General features: G+C 40.8%; 1 long non-coding RNA gene across 1 annotated transcript; it reads right to left on the bottom strand.

Moving 5' to 3' along the window:
• Positions 1–1,034: 1,034 nt before the first annotated feature.
• On the bottom strand, positions 1,035–21,232 carry LOC132385135 (uncharacterized). Its single transcript, XR_009509090.1, has 4 exons — positions 21,127–21,232; positions 12,104–12,177; positions 9,699–9,859; positions 1,035–7,704 (listed from the first exon to the last, which is right to left on the bottom strand). It is a non-coding gene; the product is annotated as an uncharacterized LOC132385135 (long non-coding RNA).
• Positions 21,233–22,550: the final 1,318 nt, after the last annotated feature.

Here is a 22,550-nt window from a genome sequence, read left to right as displayed (position 1 = left end):
TCTAGAGGCAATATTTTTGTTGTTGCTTTGGGACTATGGTCTGCTTTCCTCTCCTATCAGATTCCTTCTTCTCCAGCTCTTGACCTTTCCCACCCACCTGGCTTCACCTATCACCTTGTAGCTATCCTCCTTCCTCTCCCCTCACCTTTTTTTATTCTGGCATCTTCCCCCTTCCTTCTCAGCCCTGAAAAGGGGTCTCGGCCCAAAACATTGACTGTTTATTCATTTCCATAGATGTTGCCTGACCTGCAGCATTTTGTGTGTGTTGCTTTGGATTTCCAGCATTTGCAGATTTTTTCATGTTTATGATGGAAATAACAGTAGATTAAGGAGTGGTCAGTTCGGCAGTAGTACCTGTCCTGGTGTAGGTGATGCAAACGTCCTCACAGTCTCCAATACAGACAAAAACAGAATCTATCAAGCCAGTGCCTGGATTAGGGCATGCTGCCAAAAAGATTTTCTGCTTTTCTCTTTGATAAAATAGGTAATAGTTATGACAAGATCATGTAGCATTATCCCATTAGGAAGGTTTTTTTGGAGGTAGCTTTGCCCTCTCCTAATCATATTTTCCAGAAGTTTGTATCCTTTCTGACAAAATTGGCAAGAAGATCAGCTTGTTGGGTGCAGGTCAAGGTTCTCACAAGATCTGATTAGATATTGCTTTTGGCCTCATCTTTGGTTTCCAGAGTTTGGGATGTGTAAGCTGATGAAGGTGAGCAGAGTGCATGATCGAAACATAATAATTATAGGTCTTCAGTCCCGGGTGGGGTTCAGGTTAGACTGGTCACTTGAGTTTGCTCAACGTAATTATGTAACCGAACTGGACACAATATTCTACCTTTCAGCACATCTGAATCATTTTATCCTCAAGCTGCTGATGCTTGCAGTGACAAAAAGACATGAAATGAAATTGTGCTTTGCATGACCTTACTGCATCCCAAAATACTTCACAGCCAAGTCATGCGATCCCTGTAGAAATATATACAAAGCAAGCTCCTACAAATTACAGAGTGATAATCATTAGGTAACTGGTTGGAGTAGTTCTGGTTGAAAGGGCAACTGTTTGTCAGGCCACTGCAAAATATACCTGACTGCAAAAACTCTGCCACAGGATTTTTTTTATATCCACTTAGGAGCAAATGGGGATTTGATTTAATTCCTTCTCCAAATGATGTCTCTTCTGACAGCCCAGTGTCCTTTGAAAGTTTTAAAAACTGATTGGACGTCAAACTGAAGGTTTCCTTGCATGACCCCTCACTGCCAACTGCATTGTCCCACATTCTTCCCTTTGGTTGCACAGAGTCTAGAAGTTCTTGCCAACTAATCTATCATCTATCCAAAATGCCACCTTCAAGATATCCCAAAGTCATACAGCACCCCCTCTCCCTCTTGAACCACCAATATTTTAAAAACTAGTAAAGTAATTGTTCAAGTGGAATAAAAGAATTACATAAATTGCATTTAAAAACACCACCCACCCCCTCAGTTATTCTCCAGGGTTTTATTTGCATGAGTTTCTGGCGGATTAATCTTTAATTCCAGGTGAGTTAGTGGGATGGATCCTGCTCAGGGTTAATCAGGCGATATCAAGAACTTGCTATGGTGACCCCTGCCTGTTTCTGCTCAGAACCCTTTCCCACTTGCCAAGCGAGAGCTGCTGACTTCTCTTTGATGCCTGCACTTTGAAGCCATTGCTCGGGAGAAGTGATGAAGCTCTGGCTGGTTATTCTGCACATCGCAATGCATTACAGTACTCTAAGCAGGGAGTCAGAAAATGATCTCTGCTCTCTACAAGAGGCAAAAAAAGTCATTTTGTTTTTTCTTCAAAATGGCTAAAAATACAGCTGTCACTTGAGCAATTTGGCCTCTCTGCTAATGGTGATCTACAGTCCCTGGGCAATGCAGTCTATGGATATAATGAACAGCAGACTTTGCCAGCAGTATGCATTGATGTTATTTATTAGTCATCCCAAATCTTAAAAACCTCAGAACCGCCCCCCACTCTCATTCCATCACTGCAGTAATGATGATAAATTGCCAACCTGAACCCGCTTTGTAAGTAAAGTTTATGCATAAAACATAACAAGCCCATGGCTGAGGCAGCCGCCGCTCCAGTACATTCCAGGGCTGGATGCATGGCATAGCTTGTTCTCCAGATGCTATGTTTCTTTATCACAGGCTTTCTCATTTTCAGTGCACTCATGTATTCCCCTGAATCTTACCTCTTGAGCCTTCTCTGTTCAAAATGCATCAGATGCACAGTTGTTAAGGAAGCAAGATAGATGCATAGAGGTGAAACATAGATCAGATATGCGTGGGGAACAGGCTAAAAGTGCTGAATGGCATCCGTTATTAAGGACCACCATCACTCAGGACATGTCCTTGTATTGCCACCATCAGGGAGGAGGTACAGGAGCCTGAGGACACACACTCAACAATTCAGGAACAGCTTCACCTCTGCCATCCGATTCCTAAATGGACATTGAACTCATGAACACTACCTCACTACTTATTCATTTCTGTTTTTGCACTACTTATTTTAATGTAACTATTTAATATACATGTATATACTTACTGTAATTCAGTCTTTCCCTATATTTATCATGTATTTCATTGTACAGCTGCCACAAAGTTAACAAATTCTATGACATATGCCATTGATATTAAACCTGATTCTGATTCTATTTTGCTCCTCCCTGCATCTTTATTGTGCTCCAGGCAGCAAAACAATTAACATCCATTTATTCCTGTGACAGAAAATTATCAGACAAGTAGCTTCCCAGAGAGTTGAGCACATAGTCTAGCCTGTTACTCCTGGTATAGTGCAATGGCAGTGCCAATTTCCCCATGAGACATTAAACCTAGGCTCCACTGCTCCCTTAACTGAATATAAATGTTCTGAGGAAAAGCCAGGGTGTTATGACAATCATTAACCCCCAGCAGTTGACCCATCATCATTTCTTTAATATTTGTGAAACCCTGCTGTGCTTAAATTAGCAGACACCTTATCTCACAACAATGACTGCAGTTCAAAAAGTCTTTCACAGGAAAAACCTTCCCCACCAGTGACGAGGAGCACTGCCACAAGAAAGCAGCATCCATCATCAAGACACCCACTATCGAGGCCATGTTCTCTTATTGCTGCCACCAGGAAGGAAGTACAGAAGCCTTAGATCCCACACCACCAGGTTCAGGAATAGTTATTACCCTTCAACCGTCAGGCTCCTGAACCAGCATGGATAACTTCACTCACCTTAACACTGAACTGATCACTGACTACAATCTATGGAATCACTTGCAGGGACTCTACAACTCATGTTCTCAGTATTATTTATTTATTTACTTATTCATTGTTATTATTTTGTATTTGTATAGTTTGCTTTCTTTTGCACGTTGGCTGCTTGTCTTTGTATGTAATTTTTTTCCTTGATTCTATTGTATTTCTTTGTTCTACTGTGAACGCTGGCAAGAAAATGAATCTCAAGGTATCATATATACTTTGATAATAGATTTACTTTGAACTGCGTTCGGGTCCCCCAGGTTGCATCATCATGGCCAGGTCCTGGAATTTTACAAGGTGAGCCCATAAATGAAGCTTGGTGAGCACTGTTTCAATGAGCATAAAGTTTTCTGAGGTTCTCATCTATTTCAATCACAACAGGAAGCACAGTTTGCTGAAGCATAATTACTAGATTGTGTTTGTAGCAAATAGATCCTACCTCAAGACTTAAAAGACTGCGCTTAAACCTTCATCAAATTGCGGAGAATCAAGTCTCACTGGAAGAGCTGGCTAGTGACAATTACAGCTTGAGTGAGAACAATCACTGACATCTGATTCTTTGTCGAGTTCTGATTTCAGAAAGTGAACAAGGAGACCCTCCTGAATTCTAAATACTCCTAATAGAAATGTGCACAAACATCTGTGTGGCTTTAATTGGAATTCTTTCTATGCCCTGATTTACCCATTATAGCTTCAGGACCTGGATTATTTTCTTCCCTGTTGGTCTACATCCTTTACATAAGGTGCTCATCCTTGCTGGGGTCCAGCTGCACCAACCATACTGTTACCACAATTATCATGTTGGTATTTATCCCTGAGTCTGGATGCTATTAAAGTGTAGTTGCCCAAAAATGGACAAGTAACTTAACACTTCAGCACCTCAGAAATTGTAGCAGCATGTTCTTGACCTTCAAGGTCCACCACCTAGAAGGACAAGGACGGTCAGTGTGCAAAAACAAAATCTGTTCTAAGACTCTTCCTTGTCTCAAATCATCCCAACTTGGTAAACTTGCAAATAGCAGAGGTAGTTACACTAATCCCATCCCCACTTCACTTCCGCCTTTTCATTCTTGGCTTGATCTCCAGTGATGAAGGTTTTCTCTAGCCTTGAATTATTCTTTGTCTTAATTCCCTTTACATTGTTAAAATGAAATTTTGTTTGGTAGTGCTCATATGAACTGTCTGGCGACATTTTGCTTGCTTAAGGTTTTTGCTTAATAATTGGAAATAGTTGTTGAACGTGGCACAAGCATGAAAGACTAAATTCCGAATCATGGGTATTGGGTGGCAGTGCAGGATATGAGGCGTATCAAATTAAATGAAAACAGTGCTAAGGTGATCTCTTCCATTCACATTTTAATCTCCATAAGCCGTCCTAAATGCTGATATATGAGTAAAACTGTATGACCTAGTCGGCTGTTTGTAATCGGACTTTGCCTGCCTCGTATAGAACAATACTGTTTTATAAGTTCTGCCTCCTTTCCCTCTTGCTGGCTGCTGTGCCAAGATACCGTGTTCCAAGTGAAAGTAATGAAGCCTCCTTGTGAGCAGTGCTCTTCATCTGACTGGTAGGCATGCCTCTCAAGCTTGGGATAGGAGCCAGCTTTAGAACAGCTGGAGCTGCACTCACACAGTAGAAAATAGTTGACATACAGACTCTATGAGTACTGTCCAAACAGCCACAGACAATGCCTAAAGAAACTATCCTGATCTTTGTCTAGTCACTGCTGTACATCTCCAATTAGTATGATCTGCCATCATCAGTGTCAATAACGCTTAAATAAACACAGGCAAAACAATACATTAAGACCGAAAGTGTGATTAAATTTTACTAGGCTTTGGTCAGAACATGCCTTGTTTATTGTATATTGTATACTGGTTTGGTTGCCGAGCCACAAGATAGCTATAACGAGTGTTGTAGACATTGAGGAATAAAGTCAGAGCTTAGTTTATGGGATTTGATCTGCTTAGGGAAACCAGCAGAGACACTAATCACCCAAGGACTTAAACTGGCACTATTAGAACTTAAGGTATAGGAGCAGAATTAGGCCATTTGGCCCACCGAGTCTGCTCTGCCATTCCATCATGTCTGATTTATTATCCCTCTCAATCCCATTCTCCTGCCTTCACCCATAACATTTAACACTCTTTCTAATCAAGAGCCTATCAATCTCTGTTTTTAATACAGAAATTCTGGTTAATTGGAACAGTTGTTTATTTGGGACAACTCTTTAAGAACAAGACATTTCGAGAAAATAGTCAGGATTCCCTTCGTTTACTTGGGACAGGAAACTTATCAGTCACGTACACATCGTGTGGCCACTGGACACTATACCGTGTTTAGAACGAACAGTTTTTAAATAGTACCATTTGCGTGTGCTTGTGTTCAAAAGGCAATGATTTTTGTCGCTGATAGCTGGCAAGTAATAAGCAGTAAGACAATTCAGAACTGATTTGCTCACTGTGGTTTCAAGCATTCAGGCTTGGAGATGCTGGAAGCAGCTGGGAGTGAAATGGAAATGATTCCACTACCTCAACAAGTTAGGAACTTTGAGCAGTTTGAAGGTAGCAACATTCATCTTGAATGTTACAACAGAAATGAAAATTCGGAGGATTCAATCATCGAAAGCATTGTATGAAGGCATACCACTATCACCACTAGGTGTTTGGGCTGATTGTGTTCATTTACAGTCAACCAAAAGAACACGGCAGTGTCCACAGGATTAATTCCTCTGTCAATAACTATTAGGAACAAATACAGTTTTATTGTACTGTAGTAGTTTTGGTAGTGTTCCAATTTGTTCTTTTTTTAAAAATACCTTTTTAACTATTTGCATGAAACTTCAGCTAACTGGGGCAAAATATATTGGTCCTGATGTGTCCCAATTAACAGGAATCCACTGTATACTTAATGACTTGGTCTCCACAGCTGTCTGTGGCAATGATTTCCATAGATTCACTACCCTTTGCCTAATGAAATTATTCTGGTTGGCTGTTACAATTTCCTAATTATTTTTACTTTTATTGTTTCCATATTTTGTCTTATCATTGAAATAAAGAGTTAGATTTCTGTAATGCCCATGATCACCTCAAAGAACTTCACAGCCAATGAAGGAAGAAGTGCACCACCCAGTTTAGGCACAAAAAGCTCCCACAAATGGTAAAGTGACCATGGCCAACTAATTTACCATTTTATTTCCGAAATGATTGAGGAATAAATAAAAGACTATCTGGATTTGAGTGGAGAGCTGGTGGGTTGGGCATAGTGAGATTAACCCTTTTTAAAATAGTGCTAGGAGATCTTTCACTTTTTATCTGTTGGCTCCACAGTTTAACTATTAATATGAAAGGTGAATCCACCATGAGATTAGGTAGTTAGACAATGAAAAGACGGTAGCCTGCAGCCGTGGAAGTATGTGTGATACACTGAGATCTGATTGACATCAGAAATTCGGCATTAGAAATTCTTGTCCACACTGGACCCCAATGATGGCAGCTTTTGCGATTGACACCCTTAAAATTTAGGTTGCTATAATCTGCCTCTGAAGAAAGGATTGCAGTCTGCTTACAAATCACCACTAACATTGCTTTTTTCCAATGACCTTCATGTTGTTGTGTAAAAGCTGGTTGCTGCAATCAGCTTGCTCTCTTATTTAAAAGAGTCAATAAATGAGCTTGTAACTTTGGGACCTAGACTGCTGTCAATATTTCCCATGTTACTTATGATCCATTGTTTCCTCTGGTTTTATGTTCAACTGTGTAGTCCTGTGGAATTTCCTTAATGACCAGCTCTGTTATAATATAAGAGTCCATAATGATTTTATTTATATTACTTATTTATATTATTCACAAAAGCCATGGCAGCTTTACAATATGCTACTTCTATCTGGGCAAAAGGAGAGAAGTTAGGGGTGGCAAGGACAATGTATCAGTTATCATAATGTCGGTTAATTGGTCACATGGGTCTAATAGGCAACATGAGCTCGTTGGGCCAGAAGGGCCTGTTACTATGCTGAATAAATTACTGAAACCCAATCCAATTTAACCTTATCAGCTACGTTATGAACCCCAGTTTGAACACCTGGGATGGTACATAACGTACTGGGAATCTGTACGTTATGAATCCTAATTTCAACACCTGGCATGGTACATGATGTACTGGGAATCTGTGACTTTGTTTCTTGTATTGTCACGCGATGACCTATCCCAACAGTATAAAAGCAGCCACGCAGATTGCTCAGGAGACGCACCCACTTTGATGAAGAGTCGTTAGTGAGCGAAGAGTGCAAGCTTCGATCGAACCCAGAAGGTAGTCGATAACGCTGCGCGTTTTGGAGGCGACTGACATTTCGTAATCCAAACATGGGTTTTTGGCACCCACTTTGGTAAACCCCTGCAAAGTCTCGGGTGTGTGGTGACCAGTCCTAGAAGAGAGACTTCTGTCAGTTACGTGGTAAAATTCTCACATTTTGTAGACTCTTCGAAAGAGACCACATCGTGAATACAAACGTACGGTGGCCGCTTTGTGAGAGCGTTCGCGAGGTACTGTGTGTCTGCCAAACCGCCCTCGGAAAGGTATGGTGGCCGTTTTGGCGTATCTCTGCGGGACTCGCTTCTTCGCTGTATTTTGAATCTCCGTCTTCAAGATTCTCACTTCGCTACACTTAGAAACTAAAAGTCTCTCAATCCCCCCCGTGAATCCCTTGAAACTTTCTGAACTGACATTCTGAGACTCTGCTCCAATAAGACTTAAGAATTGTTCGTAACTTTAACCGTTTGGGAGCTATAGACGCATAGTGCTGTTAACTTCGTTTTAAGTTAGTCGCTTGTTTAATTTTCCGAGTTTCTGCTTGAGTGTTAATGAATTCTGTTTTGTAATAATTCCCTGACTCCGTTCCACATCTATAATTACCGTTTCCACGTAACCGCTATTATCAACTAAAGGTTAAGTAGAAGCAACAACACACACAAATGCTGGTGGAACACAGCAGGCCAGACAGCATCTATAGGGAGAAGCACTGTCGACGTTTCGGGCCGAGACCCTTATAGAATGATTATATCCATAAAAGCATAGTGTGGACATAGTTTTTGTAAGGAGGTTGATTCATTCATTTGTTAAGTGCCATGTCGTATGACGTGAACCGATCACTGTTTTTCCATTACCATGATTGTTGGCAATGTTTTCTACAGAGGCGGTTTGTCATTGCCGCTTTCTGGGCAGTGTCTTTACAAGCTGAGTGACCCCAGACATCACACAGAGATTGTCTGCCTGGGTCCAGTGGTCGCATAACCAGGTCTTATGATATGCACCAACCGCTAGAGGAAAAATAGGCATGTAGAATCTATAATCGGTAATGTGAACTGGTTTGTGGAAAGAAATTAAAAATGAGTATAGTTTATAATTCGGTAGAGCTATTGTGGGCTGAGTGAGGAGATGAAATGAGTGGATAGGGTACCTGAAAAAATACTGTGGACATTTCTAGTGAGCAGCAAATTACTGAAAAGAAAGTCCATTTAGAGTGTGTTCAATCTGTAGGCGGAGAACACACAATTAACTAGAGTTAATGAAGGGTGAGGTGTGCATGGGAGGAGTAGTGTAGATGAGAAAGTTAGTCATTAATTGCAAATATTTTATATTTTGCTGTATCGTATCTAAGAATAACAGAAAAAAATAAAAAAATGATAGAACTCCAAACGTTGCTTCTGTTTGAATTTTGCCTGTGGTCTTTTCAAAGTTCTGATTCTCTGGAGAAGATGATGAATGAATTGGATTTTCTCTTTCATTTGTGTGGTGTGAAATCCAATTTCCCGGCAGAGTGGGCCGACCATGATTGACTCTAATTTCAACTATTATATTTTGTGAGATTTGTAGGCAGTTTTCTCTGGTTATCCAAACGGATTGACACCTGAAAGCTGGAAAAGCAACCAAATTCTCAAAACGGTCTGATACTGCTGAGTGGAGGAGAAGGGCTAAAGTTTTAACCAGATTGTTTTAATTGGCATTTTCCTAGCACACTGAGGTTGTAAAGAATTAGTTCCATGGAGGGAGATTTTTTTGCCCTTGTTGCTGATGGGAAAACAGCCAGGATCTTTGTTGAGAATATTATGACAGAGGTGATTCTCTGAGGAAAGACTTAACTCAGTTACTGTGCTGAAAAATATTAGCTCCTCTAAAGCTCTGCTGCTTATATGTAACTATCAGATTATAGGCAGGGAAGTAGTTGATAATCTATCCAGTAGATCAGGGTGGCCAACCTTTTACATTCCATGCGTCAATTTTTTCCACACACGAGTTCAGATGCGCCATACAACTCTTGTACCCCCATTTATTTCTTGTAAAAATATGTAAATATAGACATGTTTAGCATTTTTACATGATATATCAATTTAATATAAAAACAAGATAAACATTACTTACCTTAATGAAACTTTTAACAAATATATTTTGTCTTTTGATTTCTTCCTTTTTCTTAATCGAATATTCTTTTTTATTAGCACTGGGGTGCAATGCGCCACTTCTAATCATCCAATGCACCATAGGTTGGCCATCCCTGTGGTGGCTGCTGGATTCTGATAGGTCTAGATAGTGGACATGGAGAGGATGTTTTCATTAATGGGGTAGTCTAGGATCAGAGGGCACAGCCTCAGAATAAAGGGGTGTCTAAACTGAGACAAGCATTCTCTTCAGCGACAGGGTGGCAAATCTGAAATTTGCCACAAAGGCTGAAAAGGCCAAGACTTTGGGTGTATTTAAGATAGAGATTTTAGGTTCTTGATTGGAGAGGTGTTAAGGTTTACAGAGAAAAGCTGGGAGAATGAGGTTGAGAAAAAGAGCAGCTGCGATTGAAAGGCAGAGCAGACAATGGACCAAATGGCCCAACTCTGCTCCTACACCTTATGGTCTTTTAATTGGCTTCTTTGGGTAGGAACAGGGAAATTTACCAGAGGTTGGAGGTAGATGTTGGATGTTGAGAACTAGGAATCTGATCGCCCATCCCATTGCATCTGTCAGAACTAGTTTACTACTGGCATTTAATGTCAGGGGTCAAGGATATAATCTAGCCTTCTCAGTAATGTATCAGAGGGCATTTTGCATTCATGAGACTCCCATTCCCAGCAGTTTGAGGAGATGGGGTTGGATGGGAAGAGAGACGCAGGCAGAAAAATACATCAGGCAATCCCTGTCTTTGTAACATCAGTCAGAGAAAAGAATCATATTGAAGCAGGTTCTTGCCTTTTAGATAAGGAGATTGGAAGACCAAAGTTAAGCTTATTTTTTTCAAATATCTCATTGCTGTCATTGTAAAGTATAGCAACCAAATTCTCACAGTCAATAAAGGGGTATATCGACAGGACTGCTTATTTTAGTGATGTTGTGTTGTGCTAAATATCCAGGATGAGAGAGAGAGAGAGAGCAAGGAGAGCTCCTCTGCCTTCCTTCAAAATAGTGTCCAGGGACCTTTTGCATTTTCCTGAGAGGACAGTTAGTATATCTGCTTGAGGTAAGATCAGAAAGACGATATGTCTGAATATTACTAGAATCGCCAGTCTATACTTTGTGAAAATGCCATGGAACCCGTGTCCCAGTGGCGTTCAGTCACAACTATTATTTCAGTGAGCTTTTAAACCCACCCCCTGTTCTCTCCCTTTGTTTGCTCTGCCTTCCTTCTCATTCTCGTTATATTATGTATATCAAAACAGAATGAAATGTAATATCTGTTATCTTTGTACCTAGACATGGAAGTGACTGTACCTGAAACAGCATCACCTCCTTCAAGAAGTGTTGTTCCTTTGATAGGCTGTTCTCTGATCCCAGCCGTTTCTAGTCTTGGACCCAGTGCATGCACAGACAACATTGCAACGCACAGCCGAATGCAATATTGATATATTGCCTTTTGCCGCTGGGGTAGACCGGTGTGTACACAGCAGGATTATACTTTGATGGCTGTATGACAGCTCGATGACATTGCACGGAGTACCAGTTCTTTCGGGAGCGAAGAATATTTGCAGTCAGGTAAAGATAACCAAAGGTATCTTCAAACTAATCAGAGCAATAAGCTGATGTGAAGCTGCAGTATGTCACTGTTCACAGATAAAGCTCAGACAGAGGAGAAAGAAAAGCAGCACTGTCTAGAGCATTTCTGATCCAAGTTCTATTGCAAATTGCTTACAGCAAAAAAAAATCAGCTCCAAAAGCCCGATTGAATCCATGACGTTTAAGATGCACCGCCCTGTTCTCAATTTCTGTCATTTAACTGCATCATCATATCCCTTATTCTATCACATATATTACATACATGCAGTTTCCCCTTAAAGGTATTATGGTACTTGTCTCTCATTCTCACCTCCCTTGAGACATACCTTCCATTTGTATTTTATTAATGAATGCTGTGTGCTTTGTTCCTTGTTTCTCATATTGCTTACGTGTCAGTCCAATACAACCTTTCATAATCTTAATGACCTGTATTGTTAGCCTGACCCAACACCAGATTTCTATCTAAAGAGCTTGAGCATGATTTCTCAACATGGGTTTAATCTGATAGGTATAATACTTTTGCATCTTTTCCAGTGCCTCTGTATTTCTTACTTAATGTTACCAAGGCAAGATTATTCTAAATACATTCTTAGATAAAAACTAGTAATTGGAGGGGCAATTCTTTCTCTCTCAAATGGAGCAGTTCTGTTCTTTGGTGAATTTCATTGTGACCCCTTAAGTTTAGCTGTTTTAAGTGAATATTATACATTTTCCCATTTGCTATCTTCATAAGAATTTCTTAATGGATTAGGGTACCTGGGCTCTTGATCCATTTGACAAGACCTTACCTCATCAAATACTTGTTTGATTATCTTGGTCTTTACCCAGACGGTGCTGACTTTGTGCTTCTTTAGTGGCAGATCTGTGAGAGAAAAAGAATAAGTTTGCATTTATACAGCATCTTTCATGACCTTAGCTCAATCTGTGCAGCCAATTAAGCTGTAGCTGTCATGATGTGGGGAAGCATGGCAAGCAGTTTGTACATAGCAGAGTCCATCAAACAGCATTGTGGTAATGACCAGATCAACTACTTTTTAGAGATGTTGATTGAGTGATAAATATAAACCAGAACACTTGATATAACTCCTCTGTTCTTCCACGTAATGCCGCAGGATCATATATGTCCGAGTGAGAAGGCACACAGGACCTTGGTGTAATGTAACGTGAAGGGGCATTTCATATTGCAGTGCGATTGACGGAGTGGGTTTGACCCCATACATTTCTGCTTTAAGAGCCAGGACTGTTAACCACAGACCCTTGGTTAGCACCCATTCAAATGTTCCTCGTCCTTGTTAACAAATACCAGAATGTTATTCATCTTTGGAGGGCAATGCAGATAAACATCAGCGTGCATAGACTTCTCATCAGTAGTTATCAGATGTTGCTGAAGAGAAGAAGCCCAATCTAATTTTTTTTTTGCTGCTGCTGCAGCCCAGAAGGCCAAAATTGTAGCAATGATAGCACAGACCAACAATAATAAATTGCATTTATATAGCACCATTAAAGACATTAAAATCTACCAAAGTACTGTATAGGAGGCATTATCAGACAAAATGACTTCAAGCTTCATAAAATGATGTCAAAACAGATTTCAAAGTGGAAGGTTTAATGAAGCAGATTAGAAGGGAGACTGGTTGAGTAGTTTTAGGTGGCAAAATCAAGAGCATGTGGCACCTATAGATGAAAGCAGGAGTGGAGCAGAGTGGTGTTCCAGAAGAATCTTGGGTCTGTAAATGGTCACAGGGTTAGGAAGATTAGAAGCATTTATGATCCAAATTTCACATCAGACAAGTTAAGGAGGTATTTACACAGGTAATCGGAAACATTGAGTGAAAATCATGTCCACTCTCCGTGATCTATAAGTTTAATCTTTTTATACAAAAAAAACCTCTTCACTGCTAGCTTCATTATTCATCCTTACTGTGATGAGCAGCCAGAATTTTACTTGCTTTAACAAGCCTGGAACTTTAAAGTCGACAAGGCCCAACATTACGTTATGTGACAAATTTTTAAATTCTTTTTAATTGTGAACTCTATTTCCTTTTTCAGAAATTGGGGAAGTTTTGAAAGAGCAGAACAAAGAGGTGAGTGCTTCTTGCAGTCTATAAATTCACTCAAGGCTGATTTGTTGAGTGAACAGCTTGGTGGGGGGGGGGGGGAGATCAGGGATTTCTTTTGCTTCATTTACAGTACTATGCAAAAGTCTTAGGCATCCTAGGTTTTTTCATTTTGTTTCAGATGGTATGGCCTGCACAAAGCCATGATCTCAACATTATCGAGGCTGACTCTGAATACCTGGAGAGGCAGAAGCAAGTGAGACAGCCAAATTCTGCAGAAGAATTGTGGCAAGTTCTCCAAGATGCTTGGAACAATCTACCAGTCGATTTTCTTATAAAACTGCACGACAGTGTACCTAAGAGAATTGATGCAGTTTTAAAGGCAAAGGGTGGTCATACTGAATATTGATTTGATTTAGATTTTTTATTGCTCTTTCTAGTAAATTTTTTTATATTTAGAAACTTTTCATTATTTTGAAAGCAACTTACCTTAACAGAATTTTGTTACGTGTCTAAGACTTTTGCGCAGTACTGTATACATGTGTATAATCTATTTAGCCACTTGGCTGACATTTTTATTCCTTTGTGGATGATGCCATTGCTGGCAAGACCATCATTTACTCCCTACCTTTAACTAAACTTGACAAGATAGTGATGTACCACCTTTAACAGCTGCAGACCTTCTGGTGAAGGTCCCTCCTCGGAAGTTCTAGGATTTCAACAAAATGACAGTATATTTCCAAGGCAGTTTAATGTGTGACATAGATGAAGACTTGTAGGTACTGCTGAGCCTTATGGGTGGTAACAGGCTGCATTTTAGTAGTATGATTAAAATGTCATGCATTCATAAGGAAGGTCACTGAGCATCAAAGACCTGTCAGTTGACTGAAAAGAAGGAAGGCAATGGAAATTTGTAGGAAGATAATTTTACATTCAAACAAGCTGGTAATTTTACAAGCTTCATCTTGGGAGACAAGGTTCCATATTGAAGTGCATAAGGAGGTAAATTAAAGTTTGGGTGAATAGATGAGTTTAAAGAAATGTCCGTAGGGTTGGTGGGAAAGAGAGTTCGAGAATCAGAGATTCAGGGAAAAAATTATAAAGGTTTGGGCTCAGAAAGTAGAAGCATGGTTGCCAATGGTGGAATGTTGGAAATGAGAGAGATGGAGGGATGCAGATATCTCGGGGATTTATACAATTGAAAGTAGATCCAGATGTAGGAAAGGAATTCAGAATAGGGAATTGAAGGTGAAACTTTGGAGCAGCAGCCATTTTCACACTGCCAGTCATCTCTCTGAATAAAATTCCACTAATGATGACATTGTGCTGTGGTCCAAGGAACCATAGGTAAGGAATAAATTACCATTTGGGAAGAGTTCAACCATTTTGCCTACTGAAGTATAATTGCAAATACCAGTTTTATAGCTATAGATCATGTAGGGTGTTTTAGTGACCGTAATGCTAGATAAGAGCTCCACTGGGTTCAGGTATGTGTATATATGTTATTTTATATGGTATTGTATACAAATGGTATTGTGCATTGTAGTAGAAGGAACCTTGGCTCATAACCACAAATCTCCCGATAGGTAGTTATGGTGTTTTTAAAAACACACATTAAATTAATTTTTTTCTGTAAGAAATTTACTCTAAGCTTTTGGGCGTGGTGTTAGCATGGTATGAAATACAATGTAGTTCTAGTTACCATATTACATGCAACATGGGGTGGCTGGGGAACCCACAGAGGCAATTTATGGGATATAACTTTATTGCTTCTTAGCCGTTGGTGTTTAGGGCTGCAATGAAGGTCTTCCATCTCCAGCAGTGTTCAGGGATTCCTTCGTCGTGTCAGTAGCATGGTTTTCACCACTGTCAGTCATACAAGTCCCAGGTGGAGACTCAGGGATACTGTCACACTCAGATGTTGTAAGATTCTTCATTACTGTTTCTGTAACAATTTTGTTTGACCAGTAAAAGTTGTTGGACCTGAGCTGAACCTAGAGGACCGGTGGACCACTTAGTCTGGTCTGTACTTTTTGACCTGGCATGGGTGACCCTACCAAGAGCCAAAGCAATATGACCTGTCTCCAGCCAACATAGCTCTCCAGGTCAATGAGGCACACAAGCCTCCAAACCACAGCAAGGTTGTGGTCCTCTTGAAGGTTATAGGATATAACTAGACTGGGGGGAAAAAAAGTTACAAGGAATCTTGGCCAGGCTGGGATTGGGCTTTGGAGTAAAAGAGAAGATTTTAAAAGGAGCTGGAAGGCAATAATGGGCCTTATCGGAGGGATCAGTAACTAAGGGGGAGGGGGTAGGCTTAAGGTAATTGCAAGACATATTGAGGGTGCAGTTGCTTTTTATCATGCCAAGTTTGAGGCCATAAACTTGGTACCTGAAGGAAGAATGGAGATAGAATTTTCAAGGTAACTAAAAAAAGAACCAGAATTAGCTGTTGAAATGCAATAACACCTGCTGGGGACTATGAACTGGGAAGTAGGATGAGGCTGGATCATCCGAGAATAATGTCTGTTCTTTTGTATTGTCAGGAATTTCAGTTGTTTTTCTTCATCACAGTGGCAGCAAGTCAACTGCGGTGAATGAATGAATGTCGTAGCATCAACAAAGTCATACTACACACAGCCCAAAATAATTGTAGCAACCCTTTGAACAAACAGATCAATTCAATTAATCCAATTCCATCTACTGTCCTATAACAAAGTTTTGCCTCAGTTATTTCAACCTTTTTTGAATATTACTGAATCTGCTACCACCACCTTTTCAGGAGATTCATTCCAGGCCACAAGTAACAAACTGTTTCCTTGTGTTGTTTTGATTTATTTTCAAATTGCCATAAGTTCCTGGCTTTTTGTGAACAGTTGCTCTTCATTTACCAAATCATTTCTGGTGCTTAACATATCCAATAAGGGGAATTATCCCAGCTTTGAGTGATTGACTGCCACCACCCAGGTCTTATTGCACATGAAATGCCAGAAATGTTATATTGTTTACTTTTTAAACATGTGTCATAAGTGCATCTTATTTTTAAAAACTTATTTGCGGTAATAGCACTTTATGGGCTATGTGTGAGTTACACGTACAGTGTTGTGCACCTTGGTCTAGCCAAATGTTGTTTCATTTGGCAGTACACACATGTACAGTTGAATGACAATAAACTAAACTCAAATCTTAACTCTCCTCAACACTTGTCCCAAACAAGTGAAACCCCTTTTTGCCGAGCATCTCTGAAGATACTGCTCGTTAGCCCCTTGCTAACAGCCACTGGACTCCACAGTGAGAAAGCCACCTTTCTCAGGCTCTGTACGTCTAGGGTGTATACGACTTTGGTCCCGCTGAACCTGTGAGGTTGTGATGTCTCGCCCACCCAAACCCGTTTGTTTAAATGTTGTGTACTACCCCCACCCACCCCATCGTCCATTGGCAAAAAATAGCAGATCATACACTGTATACAATTATATACTTAAGAATGTTAACTTAAGCAAACAGTTCTGTAAGGAAAGAAAAAAAACAAAAGAATTACAATTCAACAGTCACGTGCACGGTGGAGCTCAAATCTTCCAGAAACCATTGTGTCCAATATGCACTCACTGCACCAACTCCTATTCACCACTCCCTGGTAAAAGTTCCCCTCTTGGGCTCCATGTGATTGCATGTTTCTGCTGGATCAAATCCTACAGCCAGTTCTCTCAAGCTCCTTCTCTCTTCAGCCCCTGCTGAAAAAGACCTTGACCCACACCAGTGTCTGTCACAAAAGCGGCTCCCCCAGCCTCCCCCAGAACCTTCTCCCAGTTCCACCCTCATCATTGGATGACACACACATTCCTAAGCATCCCTGATCTTTAACAGTAACCCAAACAGTGCCAGCAGAACACATTGCTTCTACAGAAAAACCATTACATGAAATACCCTGCAACCTTGGCAGTAAAATCTTTCCCAGGGCATTACACAAGCATAAAATTCAAATATATCGTGCTCTCCCTGAGTAGATGGCAATCAGGCATTCCTGCCTCAGTAGCTTTCTAACATTTTAGACAAGGAGCATAAAAGAGAAATGGAAAAGAAAAGACAATTTTGAACCTGCAGGGTGGGTTTCAATAGTCATAAACAGGCTAGAGAACAGAGTTGCAATAGTTCAGGAACTAGAAGAGCAGTCTTGATGGACTGACTATCCTAACTCTATCATAGAGATAAGAATGATTGGAAAAGCTATAATGTTCTCATTGTTGGCAAAAAATGGTATGGAAAGATTTAATAGAGCAGACCATGAATTGACACTTCGGAACATGAATGGGAATTGAATTGTTTGGCCACCAGGCAGTCCACTTGTGGCAGATGGTGTTTAAATTCTTGACGAAATGAATTAATAAGAATATATGTGGATACATTTGCAGGATGACAGAAAAGGGTAGTGAAGTCACAAAGATCTTTCAATAAGATGACACAGGTTTGGTAGCCTCCTTTGGTGCTGCTCAATCCTGTGATTTCCAGCACATTTAGTGTTACTTTTCCAAGCCCTGAGACCACGTTTGATGCTCAATTTGACAATGATGCATCTCACATTCATCATTGGCCATTACAAACAGCAAACCTGGATCCAGCCCAGGTAGATGGTTTTGTCTAGCCTATAGAGACTCTTTTTTTTCTTGGTGGGGAGGGGAGTGAACATAACTCCCAGAGAACATCCTGAAAGCTCGATTATGATAGATTATTGTAAGTGGAGCCTTTGCAGGGAAACTGGAGAATTCTCTGTTGACTCCTGCAGTGATCCAGATGGCTTGACTTTACCTTCAGAATGTAGCTTAAAATAATATTTCATTGATGTATGTTAACAAATAGGTCAGTCTGTGCTGCAGCCAGATCTGGGCCCCTCGGGGGAGAAAGCTGACTTGGTTTCTCAAGTGTGCAGCGCTGTGAAATTAGAGCTTCTGTCTATTCCTTTGGGAACAGTACATCTGCAAAGTGGGGCAGATCTGCTGTCCAACTTTTTTTATTCTTCAGCAAAGATCCTGCCTTTGGTCGTATCATTTCTGGTGGGGAAGTTGCCTGAAGCTGGCTGATGCTTTACCAAAGCTGGAGAGACTGGTAGCTTCTGAGGTTATGTTGCTAATCCACAGCGAGCCAAAAAGAAATCAGAAACTTGTACTTTTCTAGGGCCTGTCACAGTCTTGAAGCACCTTAAAGCAACAGACTTTAGGACTCTAAGGTATTAGAAGCAGAATTAGGTAATTTGAGTCTGCTCCACCATTCAATCATGACTGACTTTATTTTCAACCATATTATTCTATCCTCTGCCTTTATCCCTTAACCCCTCTACCAATCGAGTAGATTCAAAGTACATTTACTATCAAAGTATGTATGTATCTTTAGTGACATGTTGCACTTCATGGTTTTGTATGCTTGAAGCATGTTGTTAACCGGCTGCAGGTAGTTTGAAACATTGAAAATTACCTAGGGTTACCCATTGCCCTCTATTTTTCTAAGCTCCATGTACCTATCCAGGAGTCTCTTAAAATACCCTATCGCATCTGCCTCCACCACAGTCGCCGACAGCACATTCCACACACTCACCACTCTCTGCGTTTTTAAAAAACAAACAAACACAACAACAACTTACCCCTGATATCTCCTCTGTAGCTACTTCCAAGCACCTTAAAACTGTGCCCTCTTGTGCTAGCCATTTCAGCCCTGGGAAAAAGCCTCGACTATCCACGTGATCAATGCCTCTCATCATCTTATACACCTCTATCAGGTCACCTCTCATCCTCTGTCATTCCAAGGAGAAAAGGCCAAGTTCACTCAACCTATTCTCATAAGGTGCGCTTCCTAATCCAGGCACCATCCTTGTAAATCTCCTCTGCACCCTTTCTATGGTTTCCACATCCTTCCTGTAGTCATGTGACCAGAACAGAGCACAGTACTCCAAGTGGGGTCTGACCAGGGTCCTATAAAGCTGCAACATTACCTCCTGGCTCTTGAACTCAATCCCACGGTTGATGAAGGCCAATGCACCGTATGCCTTAACCACAGAGTCAACCTGCATAGCAGCTTTGAGTGTCCTATGGACTTGGACCCTAAGAACCCTCTGATCCTCCACACTGCCAGAGTCTTACCATTAATATTATATTCTGCCATCATATTTGACCTACCAAAATGAACCACCTCACACTTATCTGGGTTGAACTCCATCTGCCACTTTTGAGCCTAGTTTTGCATCCTATCAATGTTCTGCTGTAACCTCTGACAGCCCTCCACACTATCCACAACACCCCCAACCTTTGTGTCATCAGCAAATTTACTAACCCATCCCTCCACTTCCTCATCCAGGTCATTTATAAAAATCACAAAGAGAAGGGGTCCCAGAACTGATCCCTGAAGCACACCACTGGTGATCGAACTCCATGCAGATTATGACCTGTCTACAACCACTCTTTGCCTTGTGTAGGCAAGCCAATTTTGGCTCCACAAAGCAAGGTCAACTTGGATCTCATGCCTCCTTCCTTTCTCAATAAGCCTTGCATGGGGTACCTTATCAAATGCCTTGCTGAAATCCATATATGCTACATCTACGGCTCTATCCTCATCAATGTGTTTAGACACGTCCTCAAAAAATTCAACAAGGCTCGTAAGGTACGACCTGCCCTTGACAAAGCCATGCTGACTATTTCTCATCATATTATGCCTTTTTAAATGTACATAAGTCCTGCCTCTCAGGATCTTCTTCATCAACTTACCAACCACTGAGGTGAGACTCACTGGTCTATAATTTTCTGGGTATCTCTACTCTCTTGAATAAGGGAACAACATCCTCAATCCTCCGGAACCTCTCCCTTCCCCATTGATGATGCAAAGATTATCACCAGAGGCTCAGCAATCTCCTCCCTCGCCTCCTACAGTGGCCTGGGGTACATCTCGTCTGGTCCCGGTAACTTATCCAACTTTACGCTTTCCAAAAGCTCTAGCACACCTTCTTTCTTAATATCTACATGTCCAATCTTTTCGGTCTGCTGTAAGTCAGCACTACAATCACTGAGATCCTCTTCCATAGTGAATACTGAAGCAAAGTATTCATTAAGTATCTCTGCTATCTCCTCCGGTTCCATACACACTTTTTCATTGTCGCACTTGATTGGTCCTATTCTCTCATGTCTTATCATCTTGCTCTTCACATACTTGTAGAATGCCTTGGGGTTTCCTTAATCCTGCTCAACAAGGCTTTCTCATGGCCCCTTCTGGCTTTCCTAATTTCATTCTTAAATTCCTTCCTGTTAAGTAATAATAGAGATCTAGAAGATTATTAGGCTATCATGCCTTCTCATTAACATGACAATTCATGCAGTCATCTCCACTCTGCCTGGTTACAGCACTGGCATGTTAGGGAGGTCAGGGAAATGAGATAGAGGAATATGGGGAGCTAATTTGCAGGAACATTGGGAAAGACCAGGTAGTTGTGAAATGAAAAGCAAAAAATATTGGAAACGTAGCAGATCATTCAGCATCAATGTAATAATGGATTTAATCGGATACCTTTTTCAAAGACCCATCAAAAACAGCGATATATATGCCCTGCCTTCTATGCTCAGAGTTTGTGGCTTCTCCAAGAGAGGTTATTCATTGGGATGAAATGGCACAGGGGTGAATGACTTGGGTGTAAGTATCTCCAATTCATTTCACATAGGATCTGTAGAAAACATTCCTCCCAACAGCCACTGGTGTACATGTCCCCTGGGTGAACTCACCTTATCATCCTACTTTCCAATGCTTTTCCCTCTTGCTTGATGTTCATCAACCCAAAGAGAGCTCCCAGGAGTTCAGCACAATATGTTTTCGCAGAGGCGATTCTCTAAGAAGAGATGGAACATCTTACTGAAAACCATCATGTAAAGGATTGTCAGGAATATAAATCTGACATTATAAATCCTTGGGCATGACAGAGAGGCCCTGATGGGACGAGTGTTACGACACCACTATCAGAGGATGTAGGAGCTTTATAACACTGCTGTCAAAGAATGAGAGGTGTACTTATTACCATGAGATTGTGGCCTCCCAGAGCATGGACTGGCATCAAGAGGACAGTGACCCCTCAGTTAGACTTACTTTTCTATAGCTTTCCCTGACTTCAGAACATCCAAGGCTGGTTTACACTCAATGATATACTTATAAAGTGTTGACGCTGTTGTGCACACAAAAAAGCAGCATTTGACAAAGAGCAAATAACCTGTTTTTTTTTGTGGCAAGGTGCTGGGATTTGGTGAGAGATAAATAGTAGCCAGGATAGCCAATATGCTTTGAATAACTACATTGAGTGAGCATCAGTTTAATATTTCATTTAGGACAAGATCTGACAAACGGTGCAGTACTCCTTCAGTACTGTACTGAAGTATCCTGGGACATGGGCTCAGATTTCCCAGAATGCAGTCTGCTCACAGCCTTCTGACTCGAGAGGCATGGCTGCAAACACACAACTGTTGAGGGTAAGTTTAGTATGGGGAAGCTCAGGAGGAAAACCATAATGATGCTGCACTCCTTCAAAGGTGTGAAGCAGAAGCATTCGAATCACCTAGAATCTTTTCTCCATATTACTTAGGAAATTGATTTGCATTGCAGGTGTCTATTGCTATGGAAACATAAATATCCTTTTCTGATTGCTTTGCAAACCACCAGTCTTCCAAACTGAGCTGATGGCTACAAAAGTAGGTATCTTTCTCTTTTTGAGAAAGCACCAATACTGGAGGGGTGTTCAGTTACAAATAAGGCACATCAGATCAATCAGGCCTCACTAGGAGCAATCAGGAAATCAACTCTAAAGTGCTAAAGTGGCTGAGAGAGCAGATGATAAACTGTCCCTTGTCTGATGCACTGACAGTAGTTAGAAATAGAGTGAGATGTGTTAGATAACCCAAAGTTGTGGAGATTGATGACTGATTTTCCAACTACCTGAAAGAACGGTGGGTCATCAGAGAGATCCCAAAGTTAGCGAATAACATGTATCTAGAAAAAAACAGTTTTCTTGTTGACAGTTTGTGGAACTAATGGGAAGTGCAAGATTTCAGCCAGCAGGCAAGAATGTTTATTGGGTTAAAATATTTGTTTAGCTGAAGAATAGATATAAGGCTCAAAATGGTCTGGGATGTTACCAGCTGTCATGTTTTAATTGTAACTG

Source organism: Hypanus sabinus, chromosome X2 (assembly GCF_030144855.1).
Source record: "Hypanus sabinus isolate sHypSab1 chromosome X2, sHypSab1.hap1, whole genome shotgun sequence".
Lineage (NCBI taxonomy): Eukaryota > Metazoa > Chordata > Chondrichthyes > Myliobatiformes > Dasyatidae > Hypanus > Hypanus sabinus.
The sequence above is the reverse complement of the archived record's forward strand: the minus strand, read 5'-3'. Positions and strand labels throughout refer to the sequence as shown.